The sequence below is a fragment of the Pezoporus occidentalis genome, unplaced genomic scaffold, assembly GCF_034315485.1.
Source record: "Pezoporus occidentalis ecotype Australia unplaced genomic scaffold, CSIRO_AGI_Poc_V1 ctg53, whole genome shotgun sequence".
NCBI lineage: Eukaryota > Metazoa > Chordata > Aves > Psittaciformes > Psittacidae > Pezoporus > Pezoporus occidentalis.
This window is the reverse complement of record NW_026915866.1, coordinates 2,961,716-2,984,253: the sequence shown is the minus strand read 5'-3', so window position 1 is coordinate 2,984,253 and position 22,538 is coordinate 2,961,716. Positions and strand designations below refer to the sequence as shown.

The 22,538-nt window shown below is 41.9% G+C and overlaps 1 protein-coding gene across 5 annotated transcripts in view; it reads right to left on the bottom strand.

The window, feature by feature from the left end:
* The window catches only part of CCSER1 (coiled-coil serine rich protein 1), a 709,606-nt gene that overhangs the window by 627,165 nt on the left and 59,903 nt on the right, over window positions 1-22,538 (bottom strand). For all 5 annotated transcript variants that reach the window (XM_062637609.1, XM_062637611.1, XM_062637613.1 and 2 more), the window contains exon 2: window positions 1,721-1,817. The gene's annotated coding sequence lies outside the window, so the exon portion shown is untranslated. The remainder of the gene's footprint in view (window positions 1-1,720; window positions 1,818-22,538) is intronic.

Below are 22,538 nucleotides of genomic sequence, written 5' to 3'. Positions count from 1 at the left end.
TAGGTCTGCAATAACTATCAGAGGATATTTCTTAAAATCTACACATACATGTACAAATACACACATAAATGCATATATGAATGCTTATGTGCATATACAGTTCAAATACTTTGAATGCTGTATTAATATTTTGATTATTTGTATATATTATTACACATATACACACACGCATATACATTTTGAAGTGTATAACTGCCAATGCTTATCACTGAGTTGAAATAACAATTCTACCTGCAACACAGGAAAAAAAATGTATGTATTTCAAACTATTTTAACATTATTAATATTAATTAATACCCTCAGATATTAAAGAAGTAAAATCTTTCACTGATTTTTTTGCTTATTGCAGAGGTGTTATAAACTGCCATATATATACTGTAATGGGCAAAATAGGAGGTGTTTCCTTTCAGCATCCACATTTAATATAATTAGCTGTGCTTTCCACTATATAGAAGTAACCCTCACAAAGCGAAATTCACTCCAGCTGCATATGCTTTACAAACCCACTAATTTTCTGCTAACACCCTCACCCCTGCTGGCATCCCTCTTAAAAGCTGCAACAGAGGAAAAAGAAAACAGCAGAGAAAGACACTTTTGCAATCCTATTATGCTATTTCAGACAACTCTTTCACACTTAAACTGGACAACAATTCTAATTCTACACAATCAATCTAGGACCTAATACAAAGTTCTGTGTGTCTTAAATTATTGTAGTTTTTAGAATAGTAACAAGTAGTCAAATAAAAAAGAAGGATGAAGGAAAAGTGGCAGTCTATGAAAATTTCAGTTAGATCAGGCCCCTTGTTTAGGACAAAATGTATTTTACATCATTATCACATAATGTGAACAGCCAAAAAATAGCCTACACCGTATGCTGTACAGAGGTCTGATTCTTGGTCAAATACACAAACCATTACTTTACAATACTTTTTAATTCTAAAATCCAGTTACTGCTGAAACTGAAGGGTTTACTCCGTGCTTCAACAGACAGACATTCAAATTTTGGTTTTATTGTAATGGATTTTTGATGCACAACAAGACAAAGTTTGATATATTAAAGGAAAATAAGTAAACTGTTTTGAAAACATTTAATTGCAGCCAAAGTAATGGTGGACTGTTTCAGCATCTTTCCTACTTCAGACAGTTTCCTGAGCTCCTGTGCTGAAACCAATGCAAATGAAAAACAGGCAAAATGTGAACAAGACATTTTTCCTCTTATAAGCAACTTTTAAAATTAATCAAATAACAATAGTTTCCTTTCACACTGGCCTGCACCAAGATGTTGAAAAATGCAAATTATTCTCAAAAATAACTTAAAGTCATGTACTTAATCTCCAGAGAAAACAAAAAGGCCAAGTTTTTTTACTCTTGGAGCTTATTTTTTCCCTACAGCAATCATCTTTGGAAGAACCATCCAACTACACAATATTAGGCCTTTATCTTGCCTACAGCAGTTGTATGAATATAAAAAACATATATTTACAGGGCAAGAATTATACAAGCAGCTCTGTATTTTATATATTACTGTAACTTGTCAAAAGAAAGAAACAACTTTCAGTGAATACAACAGCAGAAAAGAAAAAAAAACACAAATATTAAAACAGCTAAAATTGTCAAAACATTACACCAATGCCTCCAGACAAATCTACTCCACCAGCTAAAAAAAAAAAAAAAAAAAACAAAAAAACAGCATTTCAGTTTCTGCCAAGCAGTTACTCACACAGGTGTGCCGGAGCGCAGCGCATTCAGTGAACAGCAACTCTTGCTGGTGGGTATGAACGCCAGCAGATGGAGCCGTGGATCTCCTCTTTCATTGACTGCAAGTGTGAAAAAGCAAGTCAGCGCCTGTTACATTTTTCACTGCCTTTCAGGCAAAATCTAGGACTCCAAATTATTTGTGACTTTTTCCATTATCATAATTACGAGTACATACCCAAAGCGAATATATATTCATTAAACAGAGAACTGTAATGCATAGGCTTGTACAAACACTCCTTTTATAAATAACCAGCCTGCTACTATCTCTTAACAGTTTCTGAACACAGCTTTCCTGAAGATGCTCTCCTTAAAGATGCACCTCCTAGAAACATCAAACAATATCTTCCACACAAAGAACAAAACTGAGTTAGCTATCCAAGTTTAAACTGAGAGATGAAAGGCCCCAACCTTATATCAGAGCAAAACATCAATACTCACCTGCTCCTTACAACTCTCCTTCACAGCTGCATGATTTTTAGGCTGCACTCATAGTTTAAAGAAGATGATACCTTTTCTCTAATGATTTGAATCAAGAACCATATAACAAAGCAAAACACACAGAATTAACATGTGAATCTTCAACTGCAAACATACTCCATCCCTCAGATGAGCACTACCACATGACAGGCGGCAAGGACCATGTGAGAGACGCAGCCTTTATAGGTGAGCTGGCTCCAGACTTAGAGAGAAGTGAAATTTACCCCACAATACAACCACCAAAAAAAAACAGGTGAAAATAAATATTTTTAATTTTTGGTGAGTTGACAGAAGTCCTAATGCAGCTGATGCCCTTGTAAGTCCTGGTCCTTTAGCCCAACCAGTAACATCATGGCCTGTGACTCCCACACAGATCATAAAATTTCCATCAGTCAGATTCCAGCACTATATTGTCTTCAGCATTTAAGCAGTACTTCCTTCAATACTGTTTCAATTCTATTCCAATATTATTTGTCTCTCTAGGACATTTGTGATCTGGTTTTATGAGCAATCCTATACACAAGAAGAACATAAGCCTAAAAAAGCCATTAAAATATTGTTTTACATCTCAAACAAAAGCAAAGAAACACCTGCATATAAGTTCTTAGGGCTTTAAATGTTATCAATGATAATGTGATTGGATTAATAGGCCTTTACTGAAAATACAAGCTAAGCCAAATGCCTGTACAGTAGAAGGCAGAAGCTAAAAAGGTGGGATTACCGACACTGAAGCAATTTTGTTTTGCAAATGAAATGAGTGAAATACATAACAGCCCCATGTGCTTTTGTGAATAACACTTTTTTTCTTTCCTTCTGCATGTAAACCTCACAGCATGGTACACAGCTCAAGAATGTATTTTGTGGAACAGCAGCCATAACTGTCTTCTCAGTGCAAAATTTCATAAGCTACTACCATGTCTGCAGTTACTCAGAGTTTATTTTTTCTCTATAGTTTTTACAAACAAAAGAAGACTGCCCAACATATAGAGCTAGGCCTTTAAAAAACTATGTGTGTCTACACATGAACATAAGTATAACTCTGCAGACTTTTTCTCTCTATACTGAAAACTGATTGGGCAAAGCAGCCGTTGTATATCTGGAAATAGCTTTTCTATATCTGGAAAAAAAAGAACACAATCCAAGCACTGAGGTATCCTAAGGCAAGACATGAATCCAATTCCCTGCATCCGGCAGCCCCAGCCTATCTTTATTTACAAATGCTCCCATGCTTTCAGGAAACAAGAGAAGAAGCAGGCAGACAAATTTGCAATAAAGAAATTTGATGCCACACACACCTCAAACCCCATCTCTCATTTTGACTGGTCTCATACCAGCCAAAGACAGTCGTGTGAGAAAAGGCTGAGATAGTTGGGGTTGTTCAGCCTGGAGAAGACAAGACTCCAGAGAGACCTTATTGTGGCCTTTCAGTTCTTAAAAGGGGCCCATAAGAAAGATGGGGAGAGAAGCTTCAGCAGGGCCTGTTGCAACAGGACAACGGGCAATGGTTTGAAAGTAAAAGAGGGAGATTGAGGCTGGATGTGAGAAAGAAATTTTTTACAGTGAGGGTAGCAAAACACTGGTACAGGTTGCCCAGAGAGGTGGTGGATGCACCATCGCTGGAAGTATTCAAGATCAGGCTGGATGTGGTTCTGAGTAACCTGATCTAGTTCAAGATGTCCCTGCTCCTTGCATGGGAGTTGAACTAGATTACCTTTGAAGGACCTTTCTAAAGTAAACTATTCTATGATTCTGTGAACTGCTATCCCTAGTGCTGGGATGAAATCAGAAGTGCAACAAGCATTCAAAGAACACTGGAAATAGGTTATCTATATATTTTCTTTTGACTTTAAACTAGCAAAAGGCAAACGTTAGCCTGATACAGGTCACACACAATTCATTCTTTCATTTATTTTCAACAGGTATGGAAATTCATCCCATTTGTGTTAGGTAAACTGTGGGTTTACTAAAAGAGAACCAGGAAAAACGATTTCTAGAAACCTCAGGGACACAGTTCTCTCCCACCTACAGTGCCTCTGTATCACATCAAAGACTACCTCAAAGCACTTCAGCATAATACAGAAAATAGCAGGACAGAAGTGAAACAATCTTGCGAGTAGCCTTTACACACACCCGCCAGGCAATTATTCTTCAGTAAGAGCTGGGATCATCTACTGCCAAAAAGATGACTGTATGAAGAAAATAAACAACTGACTTTCACGTATTCAACCATCAGACACAAAAAGGTCAGAAACAGGGCAAGGACCATACCACAATGAAGCAGTTAGTCACATTCATGTTTTAGCATGTTTTGTTGGGTTTTTTAACAGAGAAGAAACCATCTCTTTCACTTCTACCACTTATCTGAATTCTGGAGAAGTGTACGGTGCATTTCTTCCAACATCTGATATAGACAATACTTACAGGTTAATTAGAAACAGTTACAAGTATAAATAATAACCTGGAAACAGAAGCATCGAAGACTATACGCTTGCTTTGTGCATGAAATGTCACAGCATCGACTCTGCTGATTACTCTTCCCAAATGTTGGGTAATGTAAGCAATAAGTTACTCACTTTTAACAAGAGAAGTGTGACTTACACAGGTACCTGGGTGCACATGGAAATTATACCATAACGGGACAAAAAGACATTGACTGATGTTGAGACCTCTGATGGATAGAGATAGCAGCCTGGTGACTAGGTAGCAGTCAAAAGGATCAAATGGCATCCTTCTTCCCTCACATTTTTCTCTCCCCTCACCCTCACTCATGATGCACATGGTGGTCATTTTATGATGCTTAGACAGTAGAAAATCTCATTCAATTAAGTCTTTCAGGAAAATAATTATGGTTGGACTTCACACTAAGTAGTAATTTTTAATAGTAACTAAATAGTAATTACTAATTTAGTAACTGGGGATGGGTTCATATTTAGACAGCAATTTGACTTTCAGCTGTATTTTATTTTAACTGAAAAGGAAAAGCAACCTAGAAAGAATAAAGGATCTTGTTTATTCCTTCATGCAGGAGAACAGCAGCGCCAGCCCAGGACCATAGGAGACGGAGAGTCTCCTTGCCAGTCATTTGCTTCGGAATTCAAGTGGAACAGACCAGCACTGCGCAGATCAGCTGGTATTCTCATGAGGAAAATAGAGAATAACACGCCTTAACTCTGTACCCATGATGTTCACTGCATAAAATTTGTCAGTAGCATGAAGCAAAACACCAATATTGGCTACAACTCCCGCAGGCATCCAAAGCATCTCTATCAGCAACCCCACGCAACAAAAAAAAAAAAACAAAACAAAAACAAAAAAAAACACAAACCTTAAAATATTCTGCTGGCTCATAAGACATCGTAAGCTTCTCTAGAGCATGAATCCGGTTGGTTTGTGGTGCAGTCAGCAATGAATTCAAGTTCTGCTTTAATGTGCTCCTTCTAAAATCCGGCTTTTGATGTATTACAAATGCATACCTCTTGCTCACTTCAAGCAACCACCTCATAACTGTCTCAGTGCTACATGGTCCCAGCAGAACTGCAAGTCTTTGTTCTCTGCTCTCCCGTGCCTATTCCTCTTACCTTCCAGAATCACGACTTCAGTGTCATCAGCAATTTTTAGTTTTTATGCTAAAGCTTCCTGCACATCTTGCAGCCTGGCTGCTTTTCAGCCTCATGTGCTGCCTGCTTCTGCTGCATATATGGCAACTACAATGACAAGGGCTGAGGTCATTTATTACCTCTATCACCAGCTGAATGTGTGACCTTAACTGCATTAAAATGGACCAAATCCTCATCTGTTGTAAATTCACTGGGCTTCACTGAACTGAATCATGCTGACTTAAACCATGTGGCCTTTCATCCCTACAAGCCTCAGTCACCCCATCCCTAATTCTTTTAACTCTTGCAAAAGCAATGCTTGGATATGTACGATCTCATCACTCCTAGTACACAGATCCCAATTTAAGTGGATGGAAGCAGGATTTTGTTTGCATATTTTTTTTTTTTTTTTTATGCTGATCAAATACAAAATCCCTTAATGGATTATAATGAAAATCACAGATACATAGAACCCCAACAAATTCATCATGCAGTTCTGAAGATCCTTACATGTGTGCTCCATTCCTACGTTTCCCTAAGTGTCTGCTTAGAGCTGCTGTTGAAAACAGTACTGAGATAGAGGAACCAATGGTGTACCTTACATCCTCACAATGAAAAGGATGGGGCAATTAATAAGTATTCCAGGGGATCCAGTGAAAGGATTTTAAAAATAAGATACAATTAATCAGTGTGGCTAATAGTATTCATGAAAACAAACTGCGGAAGCTCTGCCTAATATTAGGCCGACTAATTTACAGATCGGTCTTTAATAATAAGGTAATTGTAGTACCTCACTGTAGCAGCTGTTGACTATTTTACCACAAAAAAAAAAATCATTACCAGCAACAGGAGCAAGAATGCCCTTTTCCAAATACCTGTAAGCGCAACAGAGGAGAACAATTCTCAACTCATGCCCCAAAACAAGTCTGGTGGTGCAAAATGAACCAATAATCCTCAGACTGACTGTGCTAGGCAAGGTACTCACAGCTTACAAAACTAATGAAAGAGAACCACATGACTCCTGTTCCCTGCAGGCTTTAGCACATGCAAGATGCATGCCTCATGGGGCCGAATGTTAAATACGTTCATAATTACCATCACCAATATTGTGTAATTTTATTATTTTAATTACAAACTAATTGCTTTAGTTTCTTTTTTTTGTTAATGTACTCTACTGGACATCACTTATAAGAATACATTTTTAGGAACAAACCATACTACATTTAGAAATAATCACAGTATTTACCACATTCTACTTAAGACTTCTATGAATCTTAGCAAAGAATCAGGCAATTCCCCTTTCGCTATATTGAAAATAAAATTACTTCTAGATTAATCAGGCTCATTGCAATCTGTCATCTTGCTAATAAAAACAATAACAGAGAAGAAAACCCACAACAACTGAATATGTGCTCATATACTCATATTCTGATTGCAAGCTGTTAAACATTGAAACACAGTGGCTCATATTTCTGTGGCAAGAAGTACAGCATACTTTAAGACAATCAAGTGCCATAGCAGTAATGCCCAGAAACACATACATCAAGTTGACACATACATAGTAAAGACACGCATTTTGATTTGAAAACTGAAGGTTAAGAAGGTCTAAGCATAAAACTGAAGCCTAAGCCCACAAGGCAAGCACAGAAAGGGGAAGAATAAACCAGCCTGCAAACCCAAAACTGCCTAACCAGACAAAAAAAAAAAACACAAAAACCCAGCATAGAAGTTAACAGGAGTCCTTGGAAAAATAAATGCCTAATGGAAATCAGCAGCTTGTAGGCACAAAATAACACAGAATTCCCTTAATGTTAGCATTCAAGCCAAAGACCAACACAGAAATGTTTACAAAAGATGTTTGCTGTTTTTTTTTTATCTGCTACTTGTACCATGGAACTGTTATCACAGTTTCCATTCACCCCAGGTACTAAATAACTATCCAGATGTTAGGCAGAAGAGTAAGGCTCTCTGAAGCCATCAGCTGTATTACCTCTACTTAGCAAATGATCTGCTCTGTGACCAAGTGACCCATGAGAACCTATCCCTCTCATTTAACACATGAATCATAGTCAGACATATAGTTTTGTCCTTTAAAAGCAGCTTGAGACAATTAGATAGAAGGTTGAAGAAAAGTATTACTGCATTATCAGAGAATTATGATGCATTTATACCAGGAACATTGTAACCTACTAGATATTTTAACTTCACATTTTGGATTCAGATCCTTAGATCTCATCTTATTACCTAAGAATCAAATACTAAAACTGATTCCCAAACAAATACTTCCTCCAGGCACCCCCTTTAATAGAAAACATGCTGTAGCAAGAAAAGGTGAAGGAGGCAGGGAATGGTGAAAAGCAATCCTTTGGGAATAACAACAGGCAAGGAGGAATACTGACTGCATTAAGGGAGTGTGTTTCCAGAAAAGGAGAGCTGTACAGTCCTGCTATGAACAAATTACTAGGCTTGTTTCATTCAGCTTTCTTGAGTAACAAGAATGTGTACACATAGGCCCAAAATGGGTGAAAACAGTTCCTGCAGTTGACATAATCAACTGATAATCTTTTACACCTGCCTTTTGTTCTAAAGTTTATTGCCTTACCATGTTGCCTCTCACAACTGAGGCAATTACCTGTTAACTTGAACCTCCTTCCACCATCATTTTCAACAGTTTATAACAATTATCCCCAGAACTGGTCAGAGCAGGTGACAGTTAATCTTATCAGGTACCACTTTTACTGTACATTCCCAGATGTCCCTCATGTACCTTGACATTGTTAACTAAAAAAGCTGTACAGCTTTGTATGGCCTTTAAACAGACTCCATCGTTATGTCCAAGTTGGTATAATTTGCTCCCCTTTATCATCAAATGTAACTCTCAAAACTATTCTAAGTTTCTGAAAGATCAGGGATGCCTGTGAAGGCATTTTTATAAAAGCTAATATTTTTAAGTCGGTCCTGGAAGTCAAATCAAAAATCTAACTTCTTTACAGGGTACAATTCATTTGTACTCTGCCTCCTGGGTGGGACAACAGAGAGCAGAGATGTCTGTACTATGCCTACAAGTTTGCTGGGAAGATAAAATTGCTCTTTCTTTGTAACATGTAACCCACATTTTCCCTCCAACAATTTCCAACATATCAAAATGTTCAGCAAATAAAAAAGATACAGATAAAGGTGAGCAAGGATGCCAACAGCAACAGAGAAACGATGACAGAAAAAATCTCCTGTGTCAATTCCAAGTGGGCAGTTTGGAGACCTATCTCAAGGCACAGAAACAAGAGAACTTGTAAGGCAGCATGCTAACAAGAGAGATGACTATTGAAATACAAAAATGCTCAGAAACTAAAGAAATTAAAGTCGCCACTCAACCTAGAGAGGAAGATAAACGTCTAGAACAGATCGTTAAAGAAAAAACAGCTAAAAAATGCAAAATCCTTTCAAAAAGGGAAGATAAGAGGCAAAGATGGAAAAATATAAATTTGGTGATAAAAACATGCTCAAATGAGGAAGAGTTTTAAAGTCATCCGATGACCAAGGTGGTTGGTGACAGCCAGCATGGCTTCACTAAGGAGAAATCCTTTTTTTAAATTCTTCACATGGAAGAGTTTACTGACACACTGCTTAATGACATTATCTCAGAGCTTGTAAAACTCAATGGGAACTCACAAACAGGACCTTCTGAACAAGCATGCTAAAAGGTTCAGTTTTTCTTGTGCTAACTCATAGATGCTAACTAATTCAATTCTGCCAAGCACTTAAGCACATGCTTCACTTTGAGAATAATCTCATCCCTATTCAGTAAAACACTTAAAATCTCATACTTAACTTTCAAAACACGAGTGGTCCCATTGACTTCAATGGGACATAAGCCCAAGGCTGAGTGCTTTGCTGGATCAGTGCACAAGGATATAATTTAGCCCTTCTTCAGTGGATGATTTGGACATCCTGTGTCTTACCATTTCATTATAAAAGACAGAATGGTAAAACTTTAAAGGATAAAATTAGCTATATGCTAACTGTAAACCAAATTGCCCCATTCTGAATGCCTTTTTGGGTTATTGTAAAAGCTGAAATGAATTCTCAGTACATTTTACACAGCAAGAACAAATGAATATATTATTTTCTTAAATTTATGCACAACCCTAATTGCTATGCAGCCACAATTAAGAAGATCTAAGAAATGCAAAACCAAGATACCATATGGTTCTCAGTTCCAAAAATCAGAGACACTAAAGCAGATTTCACACATCTGCATTTGAACATAAAACTTAGATTACAAGACAGCTAAATAGCAAGTCTCCATGCTTTCCCAAGTTTTTTAAACACAATTTTGAATGCATAAAAGAGGTGTCAAAAAAAAGAGCTTGGGTTTTTCCCAATTACCTCTTAATAAGTAAACAGTTTGCACATAAATATGTAATAACTTCAGATAAAAAATTGATTCAGAAGTAGATAGTACTCCATTTCTACATATATACTTACAAGATATCAACATTTACATATCACCGACCTCTGACTAAAGATGTTTTGCTAATTTAGTTATGCTCTTTTGAGGTAAGTAGGTTTGCACATTGCTCATTTTACTGAAGCATATGTTGGCTACTCTTACCATCACTGGTAAGTCTGAAGAAAGTTGGAGGTGGGAGGAAGAGATTAGTAAAAAGAAAATAAAATTCAGTAAATTAAGCTGCATGACCTCGTTTACTATGTAAGTATTCACAATGGAGTTCAACAAGGCTAAGTGCAAGGTCCTACAGCTGGGTCAGAGCAACCCCCAGTACCAACACACAATGGGATGAATGGATTAAGGGCAGCCCTGCAGAGAAGGACTCAGGTACAGAAGGACTGGTGGGTACAACACTGGACACAGGAGGACCACAAAAATGATCCAAAGGCTGGTTCCCCCCACCTATGAGGAAAAGCTGAGAGCCTGGAGAAGAGAAGGCTCTTAGCCTGGAAAACGGAAGGCTCCGAGGAGACCCTACTGTGGCCTTTCAATACTCAGGAAGTGGCTTGTAAGACCTAGAGAGAGACTTTTCACCATGCCCTTTAGTGACAGGACAAGCAGCAACAGCTTTAAACTACAAAAAGTTAGGTTTAAATTGGACACAAGCAAGAAATTTTTTTATGATGAGGGTAGCGAGACACTGGAACTGGTTACCCAAAGAAGCTGTGAATGTCCCATCTTTGGAAGTATTCAAGGCCAGATTGGATGGGACTTTGAGCAACGTGGTCTAGTGGAAGGTGTCCCTGCCCATGACAGGGAGGTTGAAACTAGATGATCTTTAAGGTCCTTTCCAAACCAAGCCATCCCGTGACACTGCAAGTCTGCCCAATTCCCAGAGCTACAAAGAAGTATGGAAAGACATCTAAAAGCTGTCAGCTGCACAAAGTCTGCTAGAATAACTCTATAAAGAAAGAGACCCTATATGTTAGTGTCAATTCCAAGTAACCCACAAAGGCGCCCCAAAACTGATTTTGAGACATACAGCTCTGGAAAAGTCCCTTAATTAGCAACACAAAAATGAAAATAAGACAGTGACACAATTCAAACTCTACACAGTAGGAAGGAAAACATCTTCTGGTTAGAACTGCTTAACATGGCTGCTGAAAATTGTCCTCCTACACCATAGCACAACATGTGATTGTTTTCCCACAGCAACAAGCATTTATATTTGAATACAAAAAGATCTACTAATCTCCACATATTCCACTTTTTGTGTACCCCTTGATCTTTTTGTTTCTTACACAAGGAAGTTCTCAAACCACACAAACTTCTAAGTTAAAAGCCAGAACAGGGACATTAAAGCTACTGTTATGACCACCTTCTCTAAATAAGAACTCTTGTTAATACCCAAAATCAGCATACATGCTCAACATTGAATCTCTGCATATTTTCAGCTCTCCTTCTATTTTCGTGATTTACCAGAAACCGAACGTGATCTTTGATTATTCTTTGTTCTACAACCTTGTTTTATTGTTCTTTGATATTTTGGTGGCCTTCTATGATAGGGCAAGGGTGCTGGTGGATAAGAGAAGAGCGACAGATATCTATATGACTCCCTGGACTTGCGCAAGGCATTTGACACTGTCCCACATGACACTGTTACGTCTAAACTGGAGAGGTATGGATTTGACAAATGGACCAGTCAGTGGATAAGAACCTGGCTGAATGGTCACACTCAGAGTTGTGGACAAAGGCTCAATGTCCAAGTAGAGACCAGGAACAAGCGGTCCTCCTCAGGGCCAGTATTGTGAAGAGTGCTGTTTAACATCTTTGTCGGTGAAATAGACAGTACTATTCCTGAAGAAGCTCTCAGCAAGTTTGCTGACAATACCAAGCTGCGTGCTGCACTTGACAAACTAGAGGGAAGGGATGCCATCCAGAGGGAGCTTCAAGGGATGGACAGGTGGGCCAGTGCCAACCTCACGAAGTTCAGCAAGGCCAAGTATAAGGTCCTGCACCTGGCTCAGGACAATCCCAAGCACAGCTACAGGCTGGGCAGAGGCTGGGTTCAGATTAGCCCTGCAAAGAACAGCTTGAGGGCATCGGTTGACAAGAAGCCCAGCATGATCCGGCAATGGGTACTTGCAGCCCAGAAAGTCAACTGTACACCGCACTGCATCAAAAGAAGCGTGACCAGCAGGCCAAGGGAGGGGACTGTCTCCTTCTACTCCGCTCTCCTAAGACCCCACCTGCAGTACTGCATTCACCTCTGGGGGCCCCCAACACAAGAGCGATGTGGACCCGCTCAAGTGAGTCCAGAGGAGGGCTATAAAGACAAACCGAGGGCTGGAACACTGCTATGAAGACAGGTTGAGACAGCTGTGCTTGTTCAGCCTGGAGAAGAGAAGGCTATGCAGAGACCTTAGAGCGGCCTTCCAGTGCCTAAAGGGAGACTACAAAACATCAGGAGAGGGACTTTTTACACGGGCATGTAGTGAGAGGACAAGGGGGAATGGCTTTAAACTGACAGACGGGAAACTTAGATTAGATGTTGGAAGAAAAAAAAAAACAGGAAAAAAAAAAAAGAAAAAAAACAAACAAAAATTACTTCTAACCCAGACCATCCTATGGTTCTCTGATTATTCATCTTCAGAAAACAAGATGAAATTATCTAATGGGCAGCCACCTGCATGCAAGTACCCAGGCAAGGCCCCTGCCCTAGCACAGCTGCTCCTCCTCAATAAGCACTGAGGAGCACAGCACAAACCCCTGGGAGCTCAGGCCCACTCCCCCAGGGCAGAGTCAAAGCAACAAGCTGAGATACGCAAATGCTTGCACCCTCCATCTTTGCCTTGACCTTCCCTAGCTACTGGGTTCCAGGTAAAGGCATTATGACATCACAGGGCGTTTGTTGACAGCATGGAAGGGGGCTACTGCTGACGCCATCACCCCAGCACTGCTCGTGACTGGCTGAGCTCCCATCGGGGTGATAGCGTGAGATTGCTGGTGCAGAGACTGCAGTTCACCAGGGAGCAGCGCGATGCTCAGCCTGCAGCGGTCCCTTGTCCTTGCTCTCTGCATGGCCAGTCTCTTCCCCGGCAGCCTCGGCCCTTCCAGCCATCCTGCCTGGGCCACCCTCATGGGGGATGTGCCTCGCCAGGACCAGGGCACTGGCACAGGGAGCCAGTGTTCCTACCGGCCCTGCCCTGAGGAGCTGCTTCCGCCCTCCTCCACCCCAGTGACTGGAGGCCTGGGGTCCCTGGAGGTGACCTTCTTGAGCTGGTCATGCCTGTGCCTGCTGCTCAGCGGGGTTTTGCTTATATGGTGCCTTTGCAGGAAAGCCAAGAGACACCAGAGAGAGGTGAGTGGTGGGGTCAGCTAAATGGGATGCTGCCAGATGGCTGGGAGCCAGGACCCACCAAAGCCTTGGGCCAATGTGCAGGGTAAGGACTAACAGCCCATGTGGAGAAGAAAGCCTGGGCAAGTGCCCTATGTCATCTGCCTCTTCCAGAGCCCTTTGACCAACCGCAGGAGGCTGAGACGGGTCTTGGCTGCAGAGGAGGAAATGAGGACACGCTGACCCATGACAGGAAGAAGGCAGAGCCTGCCCGAGGAGGGCTTTTTTGCACATCCCGCTGCCCAGCAAAGCCTAACCAAACTTGACTTTCTCCAGGAGAGACCAAGCCCAGCCAGAGGGCTCTCAACCCAAGGAGGCTCCTGCCCTTTTCACCATTCTCCCTGCCCTGTCATTTGCAGGAGATGGGCCAGACACCCTCAGCTCCTCCAGGGACATGCTGCCAGGACAACTCCTGCTGCAAGACCTACGAGTTCATCTGTCAGCTGAAGGAAAATCCTGACTTGATGAAGAAGTACCTGAGGCATCTGCACAGCTGCTACCTGCAGGAGGACATTCTGCAGATAGAAGAAGGAAATGTCCTAAGACTTGGAAGAGGAGGAGGCACATTTCTCTGACGAGACAGCCACAGATCCCTGAAGGCTGGGGCACAAGGACAGGGCATTGTAGGAGATGCAGAGCAAGCAATGCTGTCCCTGCACGCTAGGACATCCCCAACAATTAGCATGTTATGCGAAACCAGCTCCGAGCTAAATGTAATATCAAATGTGCATTCAAAGACAGAGGCAAGTTACTCTGCACAGGGATGTTTCAAAGTGCCTTCCAACCAAAGAGAAATCGCACTCTTGTGAATTCTTCAGGCTTCTCCAAAGAAGCAGGAAAAAAAGGACTGCAGCAGCAGCATTTAAAGCGCAGTCACAAAATCAGATGCCTCCTACACTGCCCATGAATAACATTCCTGTAACTAGCCCCACAGGATCAAGCGAGGCTGCTCTCACTTCTTGAGTTAGACAAATTCAAATGCCACACTCCCTCCTTTCATGTTACATTAGATTTTCTTCACCTTGCTACAATCTTAAATAAATATTCTCTCAGATCCCTAAGGTCAGGTCTCTGTTTCTGTCCTAGACTCATCTCTTAGAGTAAGGGTGCAAAAATGACTGCACAGACCAACACAGAATTTTACATCTTACTAGTTCCACTGACAAAACACCTCCTTTGTTCCTATCACCCTACCCCTCTTCAGTCACAAGGATCACACATTCTCCTCCTCAGCCAAGGTTACACGTATGTAATCATGCCTTTGACCATCTTTTAGCCAATTTTAGTTTCACTACAAATCCAAGCAGGGGTTTGGGAACCCATCACTGTTAACAGCTGTGACCTTCCATGTGGAGAAAGGAAGAGTGCCTGATTCAAACACAGGGGCACAGGAGCCTGTCACAGAACCAGTAGTATCATAGAATAGTTAGGGCTGGAAAGGACCTTAACTGGCAAACATTTCTGAAATACAAATCGGCACAAGCAAACAGCAGGGACAAAGAGCACCTACAACTAAAACTGCTTTATGAATGGAACACTAACCATGGATTATTTTAGCGCTATCCCAAATCCTCAAGTGGGAAAGTTCTGTTGCTAATCGTTAGACCACACATCTGCTGTTTGCTGAGAACATATGGCACAATTGTAACGGGAACTGCTGAATAAAGTAATATAGCACTTTATTTGGATAATAAGGCATAACTTGAGAGGCACTTGCACTGTTCGGCATCATGTGGTAACCACACACAAGTTGCTGTCCCACCAAGTATCGGGATTTTGGCACATTTCCTTGGTCCCCCTGTATTTGTATTTTTTCCCTTCTGAATACATAGCTAGGACACGAAGTCATTCAACAGACCAAATAAGACACAAGTAAAGGACACCTCACACTCTCTGGGTTAGCTGGCAATAGCAGGCTCACCTCCGGAGAAAAGAAATATTTTCAGGGTTATCTTTGTTTTGATAAAACATTTTTTAGTCTCTAGGTAACAGCATCGAACTTACAATCTGTCCTGAAAGTCTGTAACAAACTCTGAAACCAAAATAGGCCCATCCAAAACCCGTTTAAGAGTGTGCTAATCAATTTTAAATGTATGAATGAATGTAAGTGGTTTCATATTTAGTTGAACTCGTGTCCTCTACCACCACTCACACCTCTGCATGCAAGACACTCATGAATAACCTGCGCAATAGTGTCCATTGTTAAGTCCACCCCTCAATCACGGGCCCATCTGTATGTTGCATCTCTGCCCTGATGGCCTGAAGTGTCATGGGCCCACCGGGCCAAAAATAATTCACCCTTACGTTGCCAATCTAAGTCCTTCTGAGCCACTTCAATCTTAGCAGCTTTATCCACTTGTTGGTTGTTCTGGTGCTCCTCAGTGGCCCGACTCTTGGGTACATGGGCATCTACATGGCGTACCTTCACCACCAGGTTCTGCACCCGGGCAGCGATATCTTGCCACAGTGCAGCAGCCCAGATGGGTTTACCTCTGCGTTGCCAGTTGCTCTGCTTCCATTGCTGCAACCACAGGGTATTTGCCACTATCCATGAATCAGTATAAAGTACTGGCGACTTTTCTCATTCAGCAGTGTCCAGGGCCAGCTGGATGGCTTTCACCTCGGCAAACTGACTCGAATTACCCTCTCCTTCAGCAGCTTCTGCAATTTGTCATTGAGGACTCCATGCAGCTGCCTTCCATCTCCGATGCTTTCCTACAATACAGCAGGACCCACCAGTAAACAAGGCATACTGTTTTCCACTTTCTGACAGTTCATTATATGGTGGGGCCTCTTCAGCACGCATCACCTCCTCCTCTGGTGCCATTCCAAAATCTTTGCCCTCTGGCCAGTCCATGATGACTTCTACAATGCCTGGGAGACTGAAATTTCCTGTTCGAGCTCATTGGGTAATTAGTGAAACCCACTTACTCCATGTAGCATCGGTTGCATGATGTGTAGAGGAGACCCTGCCTTTGAACATCCAGCCCAGCACGGGCAACCGGGGTGCCAGGAGGAGCTGTGCTTCAGTGCCAATCACTTCTGAAGCAGCTCAAACCCCTTCATAGGCTGCCGGTATCTCTTCTTTGCTTTTCCCCTTGTGTACAGGGGCAACCTCTGGTGTAGCTGCTGCTCTTGGAGTTGGATTAGCTGCACTGTCTGTTGCTGTCGAAGACTGGGTAGCTACTGTACTTGTTGCTGGGGGTGGTGTAGCTGCTGTGCTTGGAGCTGAGGTACCTGTGCTGTCTGTTGCTTTGTCCTCAGATCCAGAGACATTTTTTTCCTTTTGAAGGTGCTGGATAGTGTTCAACAAGGCTCTGTAAGCATAGGCCAAGCCCCGGCACATTGCCATGATTTGTCCCTCTCTGGTATGACTGGGATGACAACACACCTCATTTAAGTGTTTTACTAATTTTTTCTGGATTCTGCACTTCTTCAGTGGTGAAGTTCCAAAGCACTGGAGGGGCCCACTGGCCTAGATACTTGCCCATACTATCCCACACACCCTGCCACTCATGGCTATCCAGCCTCGGGGAAAATCTCCTGGTCCTCCTATATCGTCGTCTAACCCCAGACGAGGCCCAGACCCAACTCTGCTTAACTCTTGAGATCAGACAAAACGGTCATGGGTAAAACACACTCTGTATGTGTGACAACATGGTGATCCCTATCCCAACCAGCAGGCAGGTCTCAAGGGTACCTAAAGGCCATTCAAAACCTTCAGAACTCTCAAATAATGCTGTAAACGGTCTGGTGGGTGGGCTGGGAGCATAAGGGAATGTCTCCCTCACGGGAAGGAAAAAAGATGTGTAATGGTTAAACACCTCTGTTACACACTTCCCAAGGTATAGAGATGGTGACCACACTGGGAATGCAAGCCAGATCAGTTTCATGATCAATGATTCTATTGTACTACAAGTCATTACCATAAAGTACAATGAAACAAGAAACTTCGCCCAAGGCCCACAGCGATAAACACTAAAACAGCAAGTACCCGCCTGTAAGTAAGGTACGACATGCTGGAACTGTGAGATCAAGAGCACCAACGTGGAGAGCCAATAAATCGGTGCTCCTTCCTGGCAGAGCACGAGACTCAGAAAGTCCTTGCTCAGACTAAACATACTAAGCTGCAACTAAAAACATCGCAGTTATCAGCGCTGTTCCCAGGCTGAAAGTCAAAAACACAGCACTGCACCAACTACTGAAGGAGAAAAATGACTGCTACTGCTGAACCCAGGACAATATACCTGATCAAGAAAATAAATATATATTCATAAATATATACCTACTCAAAATTTCCATGTTACAAAAAACTATCTTTTTAAATTCTTGAGACCTGGCTCTCAGAAGCAGAATCTCCCGTATTTGAAAGGCAAATAAAAAACAGAACAACTCTCAGAAGTAGCACACTGAAAAAAAATTGCCCTGCTTTCACATTTCTGAACAAATCAGCCCTTCCAGGCAGTATTCCTAGGTATACTTCTTCTCTGAAGGCTTTTAAACAGAAGGACTCACATCAAGAGACCTGAAGACCAGCACGGTAGTTGTGCCATCAACAGAATCTCAGGGCAGTTTGTGAACAGATACATATTGCAGTTACCAGTCTTGAACTGTGCAAGCAGAAAGAACCTCCAATAAGACTATTACAAAAAAAAAAACAAAACCCAGACTTAGAAAAACTGCACAAGGCCTGAGGAATTCCAAAACCCCACCTCCAAAAAGAGAGTTCAGTACATTTGAAGAGACAAAGACTACAGGATTTGAGAGAGAAAACCCTTTATGCTAACAGGAAAGCAGAGGCAGAATTTTGTTTGCCTCACTGTATTTTTGGAAGTTCACCTCTCTCCAAAGCTGCCTGTGCACAAATATCAGCACTTAAAGGGAGCTCACAAAAAATGAACTGAACACTGCACTTCTACATCTGCATAGATTAGACTAAGGAAACAAAGCCTGATTCACTTTCCAAAACTCACAGTAATTTGACCAATTTCAGCGGCACACAAAGCATTATTAAAATGGTATTAAAGTGTTATTAAACCAGCATAACCTCACACCATAGCTCAGTATCATACATCTCCTTTATTTGCTACTGCTCCTTCTCCTCCATCCCAAGCCCACATCCTCACAGCCCTTTAATTTTGTCTTTCATCTCTACACCCTTAAATTCCATATTCCAAGTGGTTTTCTGGACACAATTTTTCTTCTTCAAAACAGCTACTTTGCTATTGAGGCTGTAATCCTTTAAAAGCTGTCCCACTGAAGTGAGTGATCCCAGCATCGCCTACCTCACAAACGTCAAGCAGGACACTCAAAGGAGAGGATAGGTATCAACAGTCCTATCTTTTCCTACAAACCGCGGGGAACTTTAAATCTTCTTTTTTTCTTTTTTTTTTTTTTTGTTCTTGAAAAACATCCCCCGAAAAAGGAATAAAAAAGAATTTATCTTGTTTCTTAACAATACTGTTTTTAAGCTAAATCAGTTTATTTCGGTCTGCTGTATACTGAAGCAATAATCCTTGTTGGCCGAGCCAACTCTTTTTTTACGTATTTGTTTTATGGGTCAGCCTCCAAACTAAACATCAATTAGACTTCAGACCTCACACTTTTTGTTTTAGCACCTTAGTACAACTCTTACAGCTATCAAGGATTAAGGCATCTAGAAACCAAAGACCGATTAGTTGTTGAAAGCCCCACCTGCATAACAGCACATTAGACTTACTTAAAACTGACAAGTATTTTCACAAGAAACAAATTCTACTATAAATGAAGAGTCAGCACAGACAGATGTGATGCACAGAAGCCTAAGGAATTGCTGCACCAAATGGTAACAGAAACATTCCACCTCACTCTTAAAACCTAGCAACCCTCTCATCCAATCTTCAAAACACACAGTGCTCATTACACAATAGGTAAAATCTGCCATCATAAAAATCTGTCATCATAAAACCTGCCGCCATTCATAAAAACACACACATTGCTGAGGGGAGTAGCTCGAGAAACGACTCCGTCAACACCAGAGCGGGGGGAAGCTCAGCGTCCAGGAGCCTCAGCTCAGAGCGGCAAGAGCCACCGAGGGAGCCCCAAGTCCTCCACAGGAGTTGCCCAGGAGCCGGCAGCTCAGCTGACCCACAGGGGGCGGAGCCAGGAGGGGCGGCACCTGCCCTGACTGCTTAAAAACCCGCCTCAGGGAGCGCGTGCCAGAGAGACAGTTTGGGCGGGCAGGCGAGCGGTGTGATGAGCACTCGCGTCATGAGCAGGGCCCGGTCCGGGAGCTCTGCTCTGGCCGCCCCGGCGGTGGCAGCGTAGGCACCCAGACAGAGCCGGTGAGAGGGGAGGGAGGCTGCAGTGCAGAGCTCGGGGTGCAGAGAGTGCCTGCACTGGTCTGGTGAGGGGAGGGTGCGCAACGGGCAGGGCTGCACTCGGTGCTCCCTGTTGGAGGTCCTCCTGCAGCAGGGGCTGAGCTGCGGGAGGCTGTCCATAGGATAAAAGAGGTCAGGGAAGCTGAGAGGAAGCAGGACTGCTTGCTCCAGGCCCAAACGGTGCAGGGGCCTCAAGTGTCTACTGTAGCTCGTGGAGGAAGGAAGGAAGCAAGCCGTTAACCCAGGAAGCTAGGAAACAGCAACAAAAAAAGAATAAAAAAAAAAAGGAGTAAGAGGACAGTGGGATTGAGTGCACCCTCAGCAAGTTTGCGCTACCACTATTAGCACCTCTGCATCCAAGACACTCCTGTGTTTATCTGAGCAGATGAATCATCTCATTTGACACAAAAGCAAGTGGACATAATGGACCCTAAGGATTAGCCCTGCTGTGTTTCATCTACTGTCAACAGACAAAAACTATATTCAGCATCTTACTGCTCCTGTTACTATGGGTTCTGTTTTCCTTATAGTCTTGCAGTGAATTACTAAATACACGTTTTTCCTCCTACTCAGCATTTAGCGATCCACAATTTATTGAATGAGGAAGTCATTAGCAGGTCAAAGCTCAAGTGTTTGAACGCTGGCGTGCCTCTTTAAAGTTAATTTCATTCTCATACAAATGCTTCACAGGCATGCAATGCAGAGGGCACTTTCACACACCTGCTCCTATCTGATCTGAAGAAATCGTATGCAAGGAAATACTTGCATTGTTCAGGCCTATAGATTACATTAATTGTTATGGTCTCATCTTTATCCACTGGGACTGCAGCTTTAAGAATCTCCTTTTACACGGAGGATCAGAAAAAAGTTACAAACAAAAGGTAGACACACCCACGAAGTGGAGAAAGCAGCCAACTATTCAGACTTTAAACTTGGCTCAGGAAGATGACTTTCAGAATATAAGGAACAAAATAACATAGGAATTTCAAATGGAAAATAGAAGGAAAGTGAGGTTACAGGGTTACTAAAAATAGAAGTGCAACCAAACTATCAAAGTATTCCTAAAGCTGTGAAGGAGATATGGCTGGACAGGCAATTCAGATTGTACTGAAAATATAATACTTAATAAAGTATTACAGATAGTGTATTACAGCCCAACACAAAACTTTCAGCCCACAAGAATAAAGCATTTCTGGGAATTTCCACACCAAATATCCTGGTAAAAATCCAGAAGCTTAACACCAGCTGTAGAAATAGCTGATTTTACAGCTTCTACATGTACCTGTACTTGCAATACATGTAACTCCACTACTTTAATCCAGGCTAACTGAAATGACACAGCAATAGTAAATCACAGAGTGCTAATCCAACCTCTGATCAGCCAATTCATACATGTCATCTGCAATCTAAAGGTGCTCTGGCAGAATAAACTGCTGTTTGAAAGAAGAGGCTAATCTGTGGTTTTATTCCTCTCTGCTCCCGCAACTCCTGTTCTGACCTTCGTTTCTTCAGGCTGGTTTATGTTGTGTTAAGATTTCAAGCTGGGGACAGCACTGCAAGGCACATACCTGCATAGCTGTCCTGTTGTGGCCCCAACACCTGTCCACTGCACCAGCAGAACTCTTTTGCATCATGGCCTGCTCCAACTCCCCGGCTTCAGTCTGCATCTAAAAAAAACCCCAAAAACTTCACAAGTGAATAGGCAAAATGACAGCCATAATCCTCAAGCTCTGACAGACAGAAGCAGAAACGACAGAACAACTGATTGAACAGCACAAACTCAGGTTTCTCTCTGCAGTTTCTGAAGCTGAAACTTGCACAAGGCAGCACCGTGAGTTTCTAGAAAGGCAATAAATGCAGAAGACGTTGAAGCAAAGCAAAAGTAATCCCTTGAGACACTGAAATTTCAGGGCAATATGGACTGTATCCAGGCAGTACCAGTATAATATAACATTAACAGCTCATACTGCTTCTGTGGAGATTGTGAGAATACCCAATCTCAATGCTGTGAACAAGACTGCTGAAATAAGTAACACAAATCAAGCGACAGACTTGGATAACACATCATAAATATGTTTTTACCCAACTAAGACTGTGGAATAGTTTCAGGAGTTGCTGTCGACAGAAATAAGGAAAAGACAGTGTTGAATCAGAGACAGGAGGGCTTGTAAGGTTGGTCAGGACCTGAGCTATTTCCCCATTTAGGAACGGGCTGTACAGCAACACGATGTTTGATAGGAAGGCAAAAACTAGAAGAGAGACTGGCAATAATTCCCTGATGATCTGTTTCGGGCTACATGAACTATTTTGTCTCTTGAGAGAGGTAGAAATAACAGAGACACAAAATCCAACCCACAAGCTCCTGTTCTGATAACCTGGTTTAAACTGCATAGGAAAAGCCATTAAGTCAGAATTCTTAATTTGGTCACTAAAGGATCAAATCAGGCCCTACTGAAAATACAGGCAACCCCACAATGAGGAAGGAGGAAGTATTTATTTTG